Raw genomic sequence first — 18622 nt, 5'->3', positions numbered from 1 at the left:
TTGTCACACCACTCATGTGTCCAGTTCTTCCTTCAGCCTCCTCTTCTTCCCCTCTCCTTCTCCAGCATTTTCAACAGTTCCTTTAAAAGATGTGAGAATAAATCTCTCCTGAGCATTCTGGGTCCTCCTTTTCATGCAGCCAAATATTTGCTCTGTCCCTTCTCACTTGTGGATATCGCATTTCATTGGGGATTTTCTATGACAAGTCCCTTTCGTTGCCAGCATGTCCAGATATTGTTTCCCACCTTTTCAGAAACTTTAACACTTGACATTTTGCAGTTTTAAAATGTATGTTCCTCTGCCAGTTGATTTACATAATCCAGCAGTTCCCGATATTATTGACTACCTCACTAGTTTTTAATGTTACTGTGAATTTTATTAATGATCACTTATATCTGCTTCTAAATGCAATGTACAGCAGCACAGAGCTAAGACAGACACTTAAATGAAAATTTATGCTTTAGGATCTATCAGTTCTATAATTTAAATCCATTTAGCGTGAACTTTGTTGTGTAGTGTCATAGTGCTTTTTTCACTTAGAGCATCTTTTGGAACTAAATCAAATGACATACAGAACTTTGTTCCACCAGCAAAGCCACTTTTACAGCCAAGTTTATACTTTAATGGGAACACAGCTTGAATTTCGTTTGGGATGGCCTATTTTCCATACACAGTAAATAAGTATATTCCTAAGTCCTAATTCTTTGTTGATTATGTGACATTGGCTATTTTTTGATCCTGAATTCCTTCCTTCCCCCCCCTCCCTGCCTCTTCAATCCTGAGACTGCAAAATATATTTTCCATCAGGAGTGTGCCTGGCACTGACTGAAAGTTCCTGTAACTAGAAATAAAACTACACGACCTGAAATGTCTTCTGACAGAACAAAGCAATCCATCAGGCTACAAAATGGGTTTTATTATTTGGTCACCTGCAATGGCAAGGGACTGCACTGAATACCCCAGGATGTCTTTCCAGCCCAGTGTACCATGATTAGAAACACAGAAAGCAGCAAATATGTACTCCCTGAGATCAGGTCTCTGCAATGATTCTTTATTGGACTCCAAGGTCAATGCAAGACCTATTGTGTGGATAATCAAAACCCTTGTTATTTCCAGACCAGCTTCTCACAATAGTTGTGCTCCATGAGAGCAGTGAAACCACAGATGAAGATTCGTGGGACCACTGGGGTCATCCAATACACTCCCTTACATTACAAGCTCTGAGTTATAAAAGCTTTTCATAAACATATGAACACAGAAGATAAAACTGAACTATGGAATTAACTCCTGTTTGCAGTGCAATGACAGAGCCTGTGTTACCCAGAAATTACTACAGAATTCTACTCCTTCAGTCCTTCCCCCCCCCACCCCGCCCTTGCTTTTGCCTCTATTCACTTTTAAAAATCCAGTTTTGATGTCAGTTCTGGCTTAGATGCTCTGGAGAGAATGGGAGAAAAAGAGACAGCATTACTGGTGACACTTGGGTAATACATTTCCACATCCAGGCTGGTCCCTTGGCAGTTATATGTCAAGAAATGGGGATGAATGAAACAGATTAGCACAGAGTGAGATTCCCAGGTGGTATAAATTGACATAGCTTCTTTGGGCAGCTTTTTTACTAACTGAAATTGTTTTTCACCTCTTGAAGATGTGAACTACAAATTGAAGTGATATGAAGATTGAAAAAGAAATAAACCCCATATCTTTGCTGTTTTAGTTTCAGAGTTTAGCCAAATACAGTCTCATTATGAGGTCTGTTATTTCATCACGTTTTCTTCTGTGGCATCTGTCTCTCAATAGGGATCACTGAATATTTGCAATTTCTAAGGACAATTAAATTAAAGAAAAATGTGCATTTTGTGACACCTTTGCCCCCTAAAAATTAATTAGGAAATGAAAATCAGTGTGAAGCAAAGCAATCAACCATCTCCAGCTTAACATTATGAATACTGTTTGAATTCTTCACTTGTTTTAGTGTTGTTGGTGGATCAGCTGTCAGCTCAGGGGTCATGAAGAGGTTCAAGAAACTGCCCATCCAGTGACTTCTCTCTCTGCATTTTTGTAGCAAAGTCCTGTCTCCCTGCTGAGAGATGCTGCAGCAGCCAGTCAGGGGTGAAACAGAAGTGTGATACCACACAAGCAGCAAAACCAGTAGGATTTTCCCCTGTTGTCACCTCATTTTAAAACAAAATAAACATTCTGCTCCCCAAAACACATTTAGCTTTTCCTCCTTCCTGAGCCAGTAGCACTCCTGGTGGTGCAGCGAGGCTGATGCTCTCAGTGATCAGATTGAGTGCAGATGCATCAGCCATGCAGATGAGATGCTGCAGTCCTGTCGTGTCTGCTGTCCTCACCCAAAATATTAAAAATCCTGTATTTTTACAAATTATTACATACAGTATTAAAAATCCGGTGTCCCTGACAGGTCTATGTACATGTTTGGGTACAGAAATACGTTTCAAAGGGCAGAGCAAGGGAAAAGAGTTTCCTACCCTTAAAACAGAAGCATCCTATGGCACAAAGATGTTTTGATTCAATTTCCTAATTTAAAAATGTGGTAATGATATCCAGGTATCTCTTAAAATACTGGGGTTTGCAGTGATTTCTCTGGATCTGAAGATTGCCAGGGGGCCAGCTGTTGCTGGTGTCTATAACTCACCTTGAAAAAGAGATTTTTATATTCCCCAAATTTGCCTTTTGAGAATCCTACAAAGTGTACAGTGAATGCTTTCAACATTTGTGTGCCTGCACTTTGAAGACCGAGGAAAGTCATAACAAAGTGTGTGCTTAATAAAATAGAAATAGCCAGTAGCCTCTGTCTGTACAAAAACAGCTTTGAAAATGTAAATGGATTAGCAGTTAATTGTTAAAAATACAGATCCCTTCAGTTTCCCAAGCTGCCTCTCACCCAGAGCCCCAGGAGCACGGTTGGAGGATTAGGGAACCAGCAGCTATTTCACAGCTCTGCTTAAAGACCCATTTGTACCGGTGTGGTCTGGTGCTATTGAGGGTGCTGGGACCCCAGCAAGCACCTATAGGCTGTCTGCTTTAATTTACTGAGCAGCTGGGAGGTAAATGATGACATTTCAGAGCTACCACAGAAGGAGTGAAGCTCTGCCTTTAGGCCAGTACTTAGCCACAGCCTGGATAGATGAGAATTAAATTCTGTAAAGGAAAAGGAAGCAAATACAGAAATTTAGACCTTTATCCTTTACAGAAGGATGTACTGGTTGTACACTACAATCCCTGATGAGCACCTTCTGAAGCTATATATGTCTCCTGGGCAGTGTTGTTTCAAGTCTTTTAATTTCTCGACTTCTCAATACCATTGACTAAAATTAAAGAAAGGTTCAGAACACGCCTGTCAGTGCCTAGAATAGTCCTTAATTTGAGATGGGAAGTTTTAACAGGTTTGGTTCAAACTGCTCTCAGGATAATGGGTAAGTTTTGGACTGCAAAGATCTGCATGATTTAGACAATGTCTCAATTCCCAAGTAGCTCCTTGGCATTATTGTTTTCATATCAGCCACATCTATATTGTGCATAAATTGCTTTGGGATTCTTGGGGTGAAAGGCTTTAGAGAAGTGTAAATTACTGTGGGGCCTATAATTATTTTGAAGTGGTGATTGCTGGGCTGTGCTTTTTATTTGTATTGCAGGGGATTATGATTCTGGTATATAGATATGGCAGCTTCGGAATTGGGGGAGAAATATGTTCTGAGACTTTGATTTATGTTTTTCTATTCTATTCTTTGAACATAGGTAGGAGGGCAAGAAGGAGAGCACAGATGTTTAGTGAACGTGCTCCTGCAGTGTAATTCATCTTTGAGGCTGAAACAGCAGGTTTATAAACTTGGTTAAGCAAGCTCCAATCTCTTTGCTGCTTTTCTTCCACCTCTTGGAAGCACTTTTGACAAATCACGCACTTTAATAAAAACACATTTTCGAATCAATTTGGAAAACATACCACAATCAAAATAATGGCTGGATTATGTGTTTGGAGCTGGTGTCCTTTTATTGTATGTGCTGGATGGCTCTGTTACATTTGCCTCAGAAGTTGTGAGTAAATGCAATGAAGAATGTTTGCTTAGAGCTACTGTAGCTGTCAGCCTGCATTTGAGGCCTTCAGCATCCCACTAAGCATAAATTGTGGTGTTTTCCTGAGAGCAGGATAATGTAATTTCTGAATTTAGTTGTTAGAAGATTGCACAATTGCTAGAGAATGTGTAACTGCATATGAGACTTGGTTGTTCCTGACAAATTCTTCTCAACATTGTGAGTCCCACAGGTCTCCAACAGCTCTCTGGGATTTACTAAAAGGCTTGCAGCCCAGGAGAAAGAAGAAAGCCTTCTGATCTCACATCTTCCTTGGTTAATTTAAGCCTTCTGACATTGACTGAAATTTACACTGAAACTGTTCTTGGTTTGTTGAAAAGTACAGGAGTGGGATCCACACTGTTTTTTCTCCACATAATGTTCTACTTTTTTTATAAGCAGACTATAAAAAGGATGTTAAGGCACAAGGAAATGATTTCTATGCATGTTTACATGATATTGGAATGAGCAGCTGGCAGTAACCTTGTGTCTCACTAACAAGGTGGTATTTTCTGACTGGTTGGATGTGATCCTTGAAGTCACTAAAAACCCCTGATGAGTGTGTGTGAAGGCACATTTGGTACTTGCCAGTAGGAGGCAAACATCATTCTAACAAAAGGAAGTAAACATGTTCCAAATGATTTTTGGGCAGCCAAAACTTTCACAGCTTGTCAGCTGAAGTGCACCAGCAATCTTGGTGGCTGAGCAGCGTGGGCTTGTGATTGACACTCTTCTGACTGAACAGAAAAACATGGATAAGGAGGATTTCAGATGTTTTCTTATTGAAAAGGCATCACAAATCTGAAGAGACTGGGGAATTTTACACATGGAGGAAAAGAATTGTCTTCTATGAACATGTTAACAGCAGCATTTATGGATGTGAGCCATAGCAGCCAAGGGCATGGTCAAGTCTGGTCCTAGACTGCAACTCCACTGTTGTCTTCATAGCCTGTTGGTAGGAATTATACCTAAAATGTGAGGTTCAGTTTCTCATTCCTTACTGGTGCTTTGGACAAGTTCTCCTCTCAAATTCCTGTGGTTTGCCTTCTCCCATTTTCATATAAGTTGTTTAAGTTTTCTTCCTCAGTAGCATTTTTCTTGTACCATCTTGCATTTTAATTTCCTCAAGCAACAATTTGCGATGATGCAGAGCCCTCTATTTCACTAGGTGGGTTCACTTTCAGGGACCAGCACTGCCAGAACAACTCTGGCAGCTTGCCTGAGGCTCTGCTGTTCTCAGGGTGATCTCTCCTGCCCCAAAGGTGGAGAAACAAAGCAGTGACCTCCTGAGCCACCTTGGAAATCCAAGCTGCAGTCCTGACATGGTTGTTGGCTATCCCATCTTTCACTCTGATTAAAATGATGAGTTTTGCCTCAACAAAGGAATATGTTATGATGGAGCCTTGCTTGGACCTGCTATTGCTTCCCTGATGGCCCTGGCCTGACGTCTTCAAGTGTTTTCATGTAAGGGAAAAGGCTGATGTGTTACCCTGACTCAAAGGTGTAACATATGTACATGTTATATGTCATAACACATGTACACAGACTAAGCCAAACCCATAAATTCCATAAGGAAAGAATACATAGAATATTAATCATTAATCTGTGTTTTTATACGTGGCAATGAGTTAGGGACTTCTTCAGTGCCCTGAGAGTTTTGTAAAAATATTTTTTAAGTGAGGAGACAGGAATACATGTCTTGTGGGGAAAAGAGACTGAGGGTTGATGGTCTTAAGGTTGAGAAATCATCCTTTCATTTCTGATGGCAATTGCTCCTTTTTCCTTGAGCAAACTGCTCTGCAGTGTTCCAGGGAAAGTACTCATTTGATGATAGATTATCTTTCATTTGTGAAAAAAATTATCACGTTATGTGCTATGAGATTTACACAGAGTAAAGAAAGGTAGAGTTTTTGTCTCTTATTCAGTACCATTGAAGCATAATGGAAATAATTATGGTTTAGGTTTTATTCTTCTCTCTCCTTTTTTTTTTTTTTTTTTTTTTTTTTTTTTTTTTTTTTTTTTTGTCTTAATGATATGAAAGCCTCTGAAATTTTGCATAGGCTTGTATTTATCCAGATAGATAAAGAAAGATGGCCTATGTAGCCAGTTTCTTTTCTTCTGTTGTCATTGAATGTTTGTGGCTTGTATACTGCAAAGTATCTTTCCTGCAGCCTCTGAGACCTTACATAAAATCCTCTACTTCCCCACTTCAGTCTCTGTCGCTAGACTATTAATTTAAACTTCAAATCCTCTAAATAATGTAAAATTTCCTTTTTAAATTTTTCATTCTGGCCTTACTGGCAGCTGATTTCAGGATTTCACCTCTACATACAAACAGTTCAGAGCAAAATTTCTCATCCCAAAAGAATGGCTCACCATGAAATTTGCTTTCATGAGATACACAGTGCAAATATCCCAGAAGAAGAAGGAGCCATGGGGGAACTTCTTTATGTTGAGGGGACAAAGAATTCGATCACATAAAGTTCTGCCATAGAAAATTTGGCAAAGCCTTGACAAGTTTTTGGACTACCCATTAGGTACCTAAATACTTGGAATGCTGGGCTGACTGTCAGAGTAGAATTCTTACACTGTTCCAGAAGTTTAGCTGCTACCTGGTGTCTAATCTTTAAAAAGGGGGCTTGCCTCTGGATGATTTATTATATATATTGAAAACAAGGGGAGTGATCCTACTTAGACAAAATACTCTCACTCTTGCTTGACATTTCATTCGAGATTGTGTGCTAATGTTGAATCTTCTGTAACTTCCCTCTGAACTGGCTTTTGGCTTTTCTCAACCCAGAAATCCACTGCTCAGACCTGTCTTCAATGGGCAGGAAGATCCCTGGAGCACAGCACTGGGCAGGGCTGTGATGTTCTTGCAGAGCAAGTTCTCTGCATATTGTCCAGCATTTCCTGTGATAAGCATGATTTTAAGGCATAAAGAAGCACAAACCTGTGCAGAAATTTGACATGACTTTGACATGTCTCCAGTACCTGGTGGCAGTTCCTGCATGTGGTGCAGCGCCCAAGGTAGGGAGATGGGTGCCTGTGCTCCTGCAAACCCTCACACACACATTATTCATCCTGTAGCTCTCATGTGGTAGAAATATTGAATCCTGTTAGAGTGTGAGTAATAGTTATGCATGAAATTAAATCTACTTCTCAGATAGGTCAGGTTCACCTTCTTCTTTTTTTTACTGCAATAGCTTGTGCAAATAGAAGGCTAAATGAAGGCAGTGAGATGGAGCAGAGTGCTCTAGGGGTCTACTATGGAATTCATGTGAGACCAAAGAAAAAGGATTTTTTTCTTTTTTTTTTCCTGAAGTTCCTCACCTGTAAAGTATGTGTATCTGTCAATACACAGCGTGCTAAAGAAAATTAATATAGCTTGATGCCATTTATGTTGGTATTTTGCTTAATTTTGTTTTGTTTTCTTGCTATTACTCTGAAGCCACACTTGAAAATAAAAAGGACTCAAGGTTGCTGTTTTCCTCTTCTCTGTTTGAGTCTGGTAACAGGCACTCCCAGGACAGACTGGAGGGATCCTGAAGAAGATGCTCTTGTGGCACTGCCTGTGGTTCATCAGAATTAATTCAGCAGCCCACAGATTCCTGCTAAGAGGTGCCCTGCAAAGTGCTGCTGATAAAGCCACCTCCTGTCTGTGCAGGTTTTGTGGGTGACACATTCAGTTCATCCAGGCACAGACCATTTTCTCTTGCCTCTGCTCGCAGTTTTTATATCTCAAATAGCACTTGCTTCTCTTCCCTGGTAACAAGGCAGTTGCATGCAGGCTGTTTTTTCCATCTCTTCTTACAAGATACTCCCTGCACTGAATCAATGATATGTAGACATTACTGGGTCTATTTTCATGGTATCTCCTGTTTGCAGGAAAAATCTAGTAGAAATAATTCATTAATATTGTAACAGGGAAGATTTTTTTCTCTTCTGGCTGTAATTCAATACCATTCACCTTCACCTTTATAGAAAATTAAGTGAAGGAATCACTGTACACCAGTGATTCCTTTGTGCACCAGAACTTTTTAGTATATCTTTTGTTTCTAAAAAGAGTTGCAAATACTTAATCTAAATATTTTCTATTGAAATACATGTAGTGAATAAGAATAGAAAGTAATCATAACTGTGGATATTAATATTCAGTGGATATTAACTAGTATAAATGAGGAACATCTTTATTTGCTTCTTCATCAGTTCCATTTATTGGACTGGATAAGTTTTGAGCGTGTCTTTCAGCAATTGAGTGGATTCTCCTTGGTTTTGTTCAAAATTTCAATTACTGAGCCTTGCTGAGCTGGTAAGAAATCATCCTGCAAAACCTCAAGACAGTGAGCTGTGAGGGAATTTTGGAGTGCTAAAAGGAGTGGACTTAGATCCAGTTAATATGACAACACCTGGCAGGGATAACACGGTGCTTTCCCAGTGGGAGAGGTGTCCCCTCAGAACAACCCTTCACTGCAGTAACCAAACCAGTAACCATTCTGGGTTAACACAGCAGCAACAGCTCCTGGCACTGCAGCCAGGCTGAAACCCGCCATCCCACTGCTTTATTGAGTCTGCCTGAAGTTCTGCTTTACTTGAGAGAATTTTCCTTCACATTCCCTTCAACAACTGCAGATTGAAGGCTGCAGGGCTGTCAGAGTCTGTCCGAGGATGTGTTATGCCTCACAACTGTCTCCGATGGTTGAAGACCAAGACCCCCGGAGAGACTGGGGAGAGCCCCTGGCCTGGCTGAGGTGGGGTGCCTGCCGAGGACTGATACGCATCTCCACGAGAACGGAATGCAAGAACAATAGCAGCTCGTTACAGTGGACTGAGCTGGTTATACTGACCGTGCTAGAAGGGTACAGCTTGCTGCTTGTTCCTGAGCACCCAACTTTGACGCAGGTGCCTGCACTGGCCCAGTGCCCTCTTTGGCTCCATTCCACTCGCCTTGGTCCTCTTCCTGACCACCCTATAAAGACTCTGCGGATCCTGTGCACCCTTTGTGATCACCCCACTGGAGAAGATCGCGTCTATGGGCATCTCTACGTCTTGAGGACCTCCGACTCTCCACGTGGTAGCTATAATCCCCCTTCCCCTCTTTCTCTATCTTTCTCACTATTCTCTATTTTCTTTCCCTACTATCGCATTGTGGGCACTAAATAAAAGTGCATTTTTTGTTTAAGCAAACTGGTTTGTCCCCTGTTGTGTCTTTTGCGCTTTGAGATCTCCAAAATGAACCATCAGGTTCCCCGCATATGTTTGCGGACCCTGATGTGGTGGTGCTTGAACTCAGTTCCAGTTGGACTTTTTGCAGTTCCAGTTCGGTTTTATAAGTTGTGTTTAATGGTTGTTTGAATTTACATTTATTCCTATTGTTCAAGATGGCCTCCCCTTCCCTCACACCTTCCCGCCAATTCTTGGTTGTTCCGGTAACCCCATCCCATAATAGTTGTTTACCCGATTTCTGTTAAGTGTCAATCTTTTGGTTATGTAACTTCCCCACCCCCCTCGTTGTGCATTCCTCCTCCTCCAGTTACTGTTCATTGGTGCAAAGTTTGTTCACCCCCTGGTTACAAGTTTGAAAAGGTTTATGATTGGTCCCACTCATTCCCACCCCCTGTAACCCACTCAATAAATAGCCGTGGCTTTGCTGGGTAGGTGTCTCTCCGGAGCACCGCCTAGGAGGTTACGCGACCCCTTGGTTGGCTATCCTGAGAGTCCCGCCTTTCCTTTCTGCGACGCATCCGCACCGTGGTTGGGTTGGCTCACTCCTCTAGCTAAGTGGCCCCCGGGTTGTGGTGGCGGCAGGGCTGGCCGGAGCCGCACCCTTGGCAGCCGACCACTGCACCCTGACAAGGGCATGTAGGACTGTGCACATATGAACACATTATGTGTGTGCATGGCCACAGTGCCATCCTCCTGGAACAGCTTTTCCTGGGATACCTTGAGCTGTGTGTCAGCTTGCTGGCCATGAGCAGCAGTGCATGATAGCTGCTGCCTTTCCCTTGAGAGCTGCTTTTTGGGAAGCTGAATGGAGGCAGGCTCTGCTCTGTTCTGTTCCACACAAGCCCAGCACTGACACACAGCATGGCTCCTGGTGGGTAATAATTCTGAGGGAGCTGGGAGACTCACACTGATCCCAAATCAGCCTCCCTTGTGCTATTAAAACTTCTTCTTCCATAAACAGGGAAGTCTGTAATCTGATTATGGACTGGTGTGAATTAGAAATTGAGTTCACTCGTGTCAATAACTGCCAACATGTGTGAGCACAGAATTAGGCCCTTGGTATGTGGAGCAGCAGTAAGACTAAATTTTATGTACTTGCATAAACACAAAAGAGAGCAAATATCTATAGAAAACCATGTTGCCATGAAGTATGTATAATTACCAATATGCACTTTAATTTTTTATTTCTCAGGACAGTGATTATACAATTCATGTAATGTGACAAAAAAAAAAAAAAAAAGAATAAAGGGTTGCGGGGATTTTTTTTTTTAAAGAACATAAGGCTTAGAAAATAAGAGGCAGGAAAATATGTGGCTGGGGAACGGTATTGGGAGTTTCTAAGAGCAGGTTACTGCAGGACCTGAATAGTGATCAGGAGCCTCTGGAATGCTGCCTCCAGCAGCAGTTCTGCTGCCCACAGCCACTCACTGCACTTGGACAGTGGCACAGGCAGGCTCTTCTGTCACAAGCAGGGATTTTCTTTCCTCTCAAACTTTCTGGATAGCTTAGTCAATTTTCCTGGCTGATCATGTTAATTTCTTACTTGCTTTAAATATTTCAGGAAGGAGGTTCATTGCACTGAGGGGCTGCTCCAACACGGGCAAGTGCCACCTGCTCTATTGCACTGTGTAACAGAGGCATCTGCTCCCAGCTTTAATATTCTCCAGCATATTTTGGTAATCACTCAGTTATTTAATTGCACCCTAAAGGCACTGGAACATTTGAGAACCTCCTTGCAGGGCTAACGTGGATGCTTGCATTAGCAGTCAGCACTCAGGGTGAACTGCATTTTGCTAAGCCAAGTTCCCAAAGAAGATTACACCTATGGAGGATTAACAGCCACGTCAGGGACACAGGAGGGATGGCAGGGAATGACATTACTGGAGAACCAAGCAGCAGAGGGGTGCTCAGGAGGATTTCAGCAGGCATTTTGTGGAATCCCACTCTACTGATCTGCCTTGATTCTGGGATATTTTATAATGACAAACCACACACTTACAGAGATTTTACAGCTCCAGCCCTTGTTAGGTTCATCCTCTAATTAGGTCCCACTTTGTGAGAGCAGGAGGTTAATCAGCAAACTGTACTTTCTAAGAATAGATATCTCAAAAATTCTGGAAGTTCATTTAAAAACAATGCCAGCAAATTATTGATTGTATCTCTGTCTTTGGCAACTTTTTAACCCAAGTTGCTTTTTCTTTGTTATTATAAGGAAGAGATTTCTCTAATACCTTTAAAGCTGGTTTTGGGGCTTGCATGGAAGGTCAGCCACCGTGAAGCATAAAATCAAACATGAAACCTTTACACAAAGTTCTCATAAGGAGCTTACAAAAACCCACAGATATTTAGTCCAGCTAAAATTGTCATGACTTCATTCTTTTGTCTTGAAGTAGAAATTGTTAAACACAATTATATTTCAAGATGAAGAAGAATGTATCTGAATCTTCCAAGCTGCCTCCGCTTGCTTGGGCTCTTAGTGACAATAATTTGAAGTCATAATTTTGTTTTCAGGACAAATGTTTGGGCTGAGTATGATGAAAGTTAGCCTGTTATCCCTTTACCCAAACAGCCATTTACTTGTTCCCTCTTCCTCAACACTCACCTTTGAGTTGAATCATGGCTCATTTTTATGTGAGGGTGGCTTTTTTCCCCATCTATATCCATTAAGTTTCATTTCTGTCTGCATATGATAGAGAGAGGTGAAAGAGCACTGCTGAGCCCTTGATATGCTTGCTAAATGTGGGTTTTATTGCTCAAAATCCAATAAATCTGCTAAGGTGAAGGAGGCTAATGTGAGCAGTCCTGCAGGCTAGAGGCCAGCCCAGAGATGATCAAGTCTGGCCAGGAGGGACTTTCTTGCTGTGCCTTTACTTTGCATTTGGCTTCCTTTGGCAATGACATTTCTCCCAGTATCACTGCAGTAAACACTGAGTGCTCTCCCCTCTCTGGAGGGGCTGTTTGTACCCAGGGCAGCTTTCTGCACACTGAGCAGATCAGTCTTTCCCTCACCAGCTCCATCTCCAGCAGCACCTGCCTTTGTGTCTGAGTTAAGGTGTGCAAAATGCATTTTGACTTTTGAATATTGTGAGTGAAATTATTTAAAGCAGATTTTCTTCCAGGAAATTAAAATCTTCTGAAAATGAACCCCATTTAAAAGAACTCTGGTAGATGTCTGGAGTCATGATGAGATTTACAAGCACAGATGAGGAGCCCCAGAGGCCTCTGTGAGGATGTGTTGAGCTGTGCCCACAGCAAGCTCTCAGCCTTCTCCTTTGCAGAGTGGGATGGACCTTCAAGTATCAAATCACAGCCTGAAGTCTTTAGCAAAACTTCTGTTTCCTTGCATCACTACTCTTTGGGCGCATGCTTTGTTCATTCTCTTCAAATTACTTTAAAACAAAAGAGGGAGCGGCAACAGGTGAGGAAAATGAGGCAGAACCACAAAACAAGCTCAACCCAGGACCTGAACTTAAAAAGTAATTTTATTTTTTGAGCAATAACTTCCTGCACTGGGAGTATAACTTTTGATATGGTAGCAGATACTGCACAACAGCCTGCCTCTTGAAAGAACAGATGCTTCAGAGATGCCTGAAGCTGGAGCCTCATGCAGTGAGAGGTTCCAAATCAGCAGTTTCTTTAGGAGACTTGTGCCATGGCTTCTGGCCGTGGTCTGTCCTCATTCTCCTTTTCTTTCTCTTGAACCAACTTTACCTGCCCTGGCTGCAGGTTTGTGCACCCCTCAAAGCCACCCCAGGAATGCCTGTTGTCTTGTCTAATGGGAGGTTTCTCTAAAGTAAGAGTCATTAAAGGATGTTATGTCTATACAAAATATTGTGTGTTCATTATCAGCCTGCGGTGTCACAATCTGCTCACAGAGCTGACCAACTTCCATCCCCAAACCCCGGCTTTGGCACCAGCTCTGGGCTGGACCCGCAGAAAGAGAATTTGTGTGTTTCTGGCAAGTCCTTCTCAAGAATCTGGAGGGCACAGACTCTCAGCCTGAACCACAACCAACCCCCTGAAAGTTGTTTGGGCGAAAGTCTGATTAGAGCTGCATTTCCCGTGCCCGGCGGGGGAGCGCGGAGCTGTTGGGGCGCTTTACAGAGCGCGGTGATCCCCAAACCCCGGTGCTGTGGCAGGGGCGGTGGGGCCGGTGCTGCCCCCGCACCTGTGATACACCACCATTCCCGATATCCCGTATCGCCACACCGCAGTGGGCTGGAGGCGCTTTGGAACCGAGCGAGGAGGCGGCAGCAGGGAACGGGGAGGAGGGCAGAAAGGAAAAAAACCAAAACCCTGTGGAACACGAAGGAAAGAGCAGCCAGCATAAACTTTCTGCTGCAGTCTCACTCATCTGGGCTGAGAGCACTGCGGGGCTCGGCTTTCCCGCGGATCCCGCTGGTCTCCCCATCCCCGGGGGGAGGAGGCGGGCCCGCCTGGGCTGCCCCTGCCCGGGGCCGGGCTCGGTGCCGGTCCGGAGCCGTGGGGCGGTGCCGGGCGGGGCGGAGCGGGCGGGCGGAGCCCCGGGGTGCGGAGCGGAGCAGCCCCAGCCGCATCCCGAGCCCCCCGGGCCGCTCGGAGGCGCCGGGAGGGACCCGCGGGCTCCCCTTTGCCCGCCCGGCGCCGCCGGCAACATGAACCAGACGGCCACCGTGTCCCACCACGTCCACTGCCACTCGTCCCGGGCCGTCAAGGTAGGGCGGGCGGCAGCGGGGAAGTGATCTCGGTGCCGCCGGGCCGGGCGGGCGCGGGGAAGTTCTGCCGAGCTCGGGGAGAGGCGAGAGATGAGCTCCGGCCGCGGGTCCCGCCGGGCACGGCGCATCCCGGGCTGCGGCACCTTCCGAGCGAGCCCTGCCTTGTCCTGTCCTGTCCTGTCCTGCCCTGCCCTGTCCTGCCTTGTCTTACCCTGTCCTGTCCTGCCCTGTCCTGCCTTGTCTTACCTTACCTTACCTTACCCTGCCCTGCCCTGCCCTGCCGTGCCCTGGTCCGTGCCCGAGGTTGGCCCCGGTCAGGCGGGTTGGGCTCTGAGATGCTCCCGGTGCCTCCTCCTGCAGGCTCGGCTGGAGGGAGGCGGTGTGAAATCGGCTTGTGAGACGTGATTTTGGTATCGCCTGGTCGGGAGGATGCGGGGCCGGGCGAGGCGGTGTGTTCGCTCCCGTGGCGGGTCCTGGCGGGCGGGAGGCTGGGTGGGTGCTCTGCCTGGGCACTGGGGGAAGAGCCCAGGGAATAGCGGGCTCCGTCCGCAGCTGCCTCCTTGCCCAACCTCTGACACCATCCCGCCTTTGCATTGATTGAAAACTACTTTCTAGCCGAGTTACTGCACTCTAGAGCGATAAAATGAAATCCCTAACCAGATTGGTATTCAGTGGGAAGTATCTCTGCAGAAATAAGTGGTTGGGTTGGTTTTTTTTTTTCCCTGAAATAAAATAAAACCGAGTCAGTGACAATATTTGATTAGTAACTCTTAGTCCTGAAAAAAAAAAAAAAAAAAAAAAACAAAAAAACAAAAAACCAACATGGAGAAATTTTACACGAGCTATTTTGTTTCATGAAATGATGTGAAAGCCTGAAGAGCTCACTTCAGTGCCTTTCTGTGGGTGCCAGGCTGTGCTTGGGTTTGTGTGCGGTGAGGAAACCTGCTGGGGCTCCACTCCTTGTGCTGCAAAGTTGGGTTTGGGGTTTTTCTTCTCAGGAGGAGCAGCTGAACTTCACATCGTGCTAAGAGATTCTCAGTTGGGCTTTATCCCGTTAGTGCTAGGAATAAAAATCATGACTTAGAGCTGAGGCAGGAGGGGATTAAAGGTATAAATCTTCGATTAGCACTGTCATTTTTATATAGGCTGCCTTAGGCTGTGCAGTGTATGATCAGTAACGCAGGATGTCTGCAGGCTCAGGGATGGGGAGAGGGGTTACCTGTGGCTCTAATGGCCGGTTGTGAAAGGTGTAACTGTGTCCATCACACCTCAGAACAGCCCCTGAGTTTATGCCCAGATCGGCAAGGTCATGGGAAGTGATGAATTACAATTGCCGTGGCCGACTTCAAAGAGCCAGCAAATATAATCTTAAATTGCTTAAAACCGTTTCATCCTCTCTAGGTATCTGTGAAAGTACTAGAGAACAGAGAGCAGTGTGGTATTAGCTCTGGGAAATATTCCCTTGTTATGTTTGGAACAGCCAATGCTGATTTTTCACTGCCAGGAACATTTATTAAATTCATTTGACTGGACTTCTAAGCCAAAACAACAACAACAGCCACCAATATCAATATGCCATTAAAAAAAAAAAAAAAAAAGGAAAAAGAACCAGAGGAGTCAATAGTCTTCAAAAAGAGAGAACATGAATCAGAGCCTCCTAGACATGAGTCCATTTTACAACCAACACAGTAATACTGATGCCATTAGAAAACTGTCTCATTTTTCTGCTCTTAATTCTATATGTCAGGTGTAAAATATGCTTTATAAATAGTTTTAAATGCTTCAGTGCTGAGCCAATGGATACTCCATGAAAAGGTATTTACGACTATAACTTCCCTATGGTAATGAGGACCTTGTATTGGAAATTACTTTGAAAATACTTCATTAGTGGCCAGAAAAATATAAATTGCATTTTAAGCATGACTTCCCAAGAAACAGTGTTAGTTATGAAGATTCAAGAAAACAAAACTACAGGAAAACTTCACACCTTTTGGAATGAGATTCCTAAAACCTCTTTTATTTCTCTTATGTTTCTCCCCAACAAACAAAGCTGTGGCCTCTGGCTCCTGTGTGTTAATATCAATGTATCAAGGTAATGTAACTTCTCAGTGGTTTTTGGATCAGCCGCTCTCTGCTTTTTAACGCAGCATAAACTTCTGGATTCACAAAACAAGAAGTAGAATGATCCACTTGACCACTAAACTGAATCCTGCAAACTTCATGTGTGCCAGTTCCCTCTCTGTATCACCTGGGGCTGCAGGAGGGCTTGAATGAAGGGACTGGCCCTTGGATTGAGGGACTGGTCCCTGGATGGAGGGACACCCCTGGCCCTTCCTCACATCCTTCTTTGCTGAGGGAGGGGAGCAACTTTTTGTGTCCATGAGCTGAGTGCACTGCATCCAAAGTAAGTGTGGTGACAGAGAAACAGATTGACAGAGGAAAATGAATATCAAGCAAGAAAAAAACCCCAAAAAACCCTAAAGATACCAAATGCCTTGGAAAAAAAAAAAAAGTGAAATCTCCTAGAAAATACCTTTACCTCTAAGACTTTTTATAGCTTGTTTTGAGATGACTGCAGACCTCACCACCTTGCTGGCACTGCTATGAACAATGATCTTTCACTCTGAGATGTTTAACAAAAACTTCTAAGGTCTAGCTGGGAATGCCAAATACCTGCCTTGTTTCTGTGTCATTACATGCTTGACTCCATGATCCCCCCCATGGCTGTGGAATTGTTTTTATTCTTCACAATTTTGGCTCATCTTGTCAACACAGCAAGCAAATTAGCTCTTCCAGGAGAATCACTGAGTTTTGTGCCCTTCCATGTTGTGCTGATGACCAAATAATTTTTCAACATTCTTTTTCCTCTGACAGAGAAAAACCCTGTTAAAGTATTGTTAGCCTTGCTCAGAGGAAATTAAAAAAAAAACTCCACAATCCAGAAAATAATAATTATCTTGGCTAGCTAGGAAAACAAACCAAACATTTGTGTGAAATTTACAGGGATGGTGGAATTGAAAAGTTTATGTCTTGCTCTTAACACAGTCATGATTACATTTTGCTCTTAAAAAAAAAAAAAAAAAAAGGAAGGAGTTAAGCTAATATTTCTGTGGCTTTATGCATTCTTTAATAATAAAATATTCTTTACCAGATCATGACTCTCTGCTGTTATAAACCTCATATTGATCTGACTGGGAGCTGGATCATGAAAGAAGTTACTAATTGGCATTTCAGAAGCACATAATTACTGTGTAATATAATATGTATGTTATAACCTTTTACTCTTCTTTCTTTCCTGCTTTCCTTTCACTTTTATTTATTCATTAGCTCTTAGATTGTAAACTATAAAAGGAAAGTGCAGATATGTCCTTAGTAAAAATTCTGCAGCAAGTTTCATCAGTGTCCAGGGACTGTATCAGCAACTTTTACATTTCGGGTTTATTATAGTTGTGTTATAGCACCTGTTAATTGATGAGAAGTGGTGTACTAATTGTTTTCTTATTTACAAGTAGGTCGAGGAGCAAAGAATTTAAGGGAGTTTTTAGTGTTCCCTTTGGACTTCTATGTGTTTAGAGCAACTAATTCTTTTAAAATCAAACCTGTGTCTTAGCAGGGAACATCTGCCCACTCCTGCAAACTGCAAACACATCTCCTACAGAGAGAGAGAGAGAGAGAAATTCTTATGTAGCTGTTCCTGGTCATAAAGGCTGCTCCCTCACACTTTTTGGGTTAAAACTTCAGGTAATTGGCTCTGAATGCCTGCAGGATGTGCACACGCCAGGCCTTGTGCAGATACGAGAATCACTGCAATCTACCAGCTGCTTAGGAAATAAATCCTTTAAAATGAGAGCAGCATTTCTGAAATCCATTACATCAAAAGCAAGTCACTAACAGATAATCTCAGTAAGTGTTCAATTATGAACTAGCCAGGATACATAGTGAAGGGCACAAGTGGCACAGGGCTGTGTCATTGGTAGGAACACAGTCTATGGCAGCATAATAATGCAAAAAAATCTGCAAAACCAATAAGTGGTACATTTAAATGGAATAAGTTTGCATGGTATTTTGTTTTAAGGCAATATGGAATTAAGGCAGAGTTGTGCCATATTTGTCTTACTGTATGAGGAGTTGCAGCTCTGGGGAAGTGCAGTGTGGTGGTGGCAGGAGGCAGCCTGGCCATGGGGACACAGCTCACTGTCACCTTCAGCATGTGGCCAGCTCAAAATGCACACTTAGAACAAAGTAAATATTTCTGTTTTCCAAAGCACTGAGCAAATGTACAATGCTCCTGTGTTTGTTCTGTTCTTGAGACTCTGTCTGGAGGTGTATAGTGACCTGTTAGGAGACTCCAAAAATTATAGATTATAGCACTCATCAAAGAGACTGGCTTGGAGCATGATAGAAATACCTTTAAGTGTTGTTGCCTGAATGCATTTTTGTTGAATGGAGTTGCTGGTGTGATTTATTTGTATTTTGTAGACCAAAACTGGGTGCATGATGATACATTCATATGTGTCAGGAAGACAAGCTAGAGGTCTCTAGGTGGAAATATGAAGAACAAATCACAAGTTTTAAATCTTCCCATTTCTATGTATTATCTTCCAGTA

The sequence above is a fragment of the Zosterops lateralis genome, assembly GCF_965231275.1.
Source record: "Zosterops lateralis genome assembly, chromosome: 7".
Classification (NCBI taxonomy): Eukaryota; Metazoa; Chordata; class Aves; order Passeriformes; family Zosteropidae; genus Zosterops; species Zosterops lateralis.
This window is presented reverse-complemented; position numbering follows the sequence as displayed.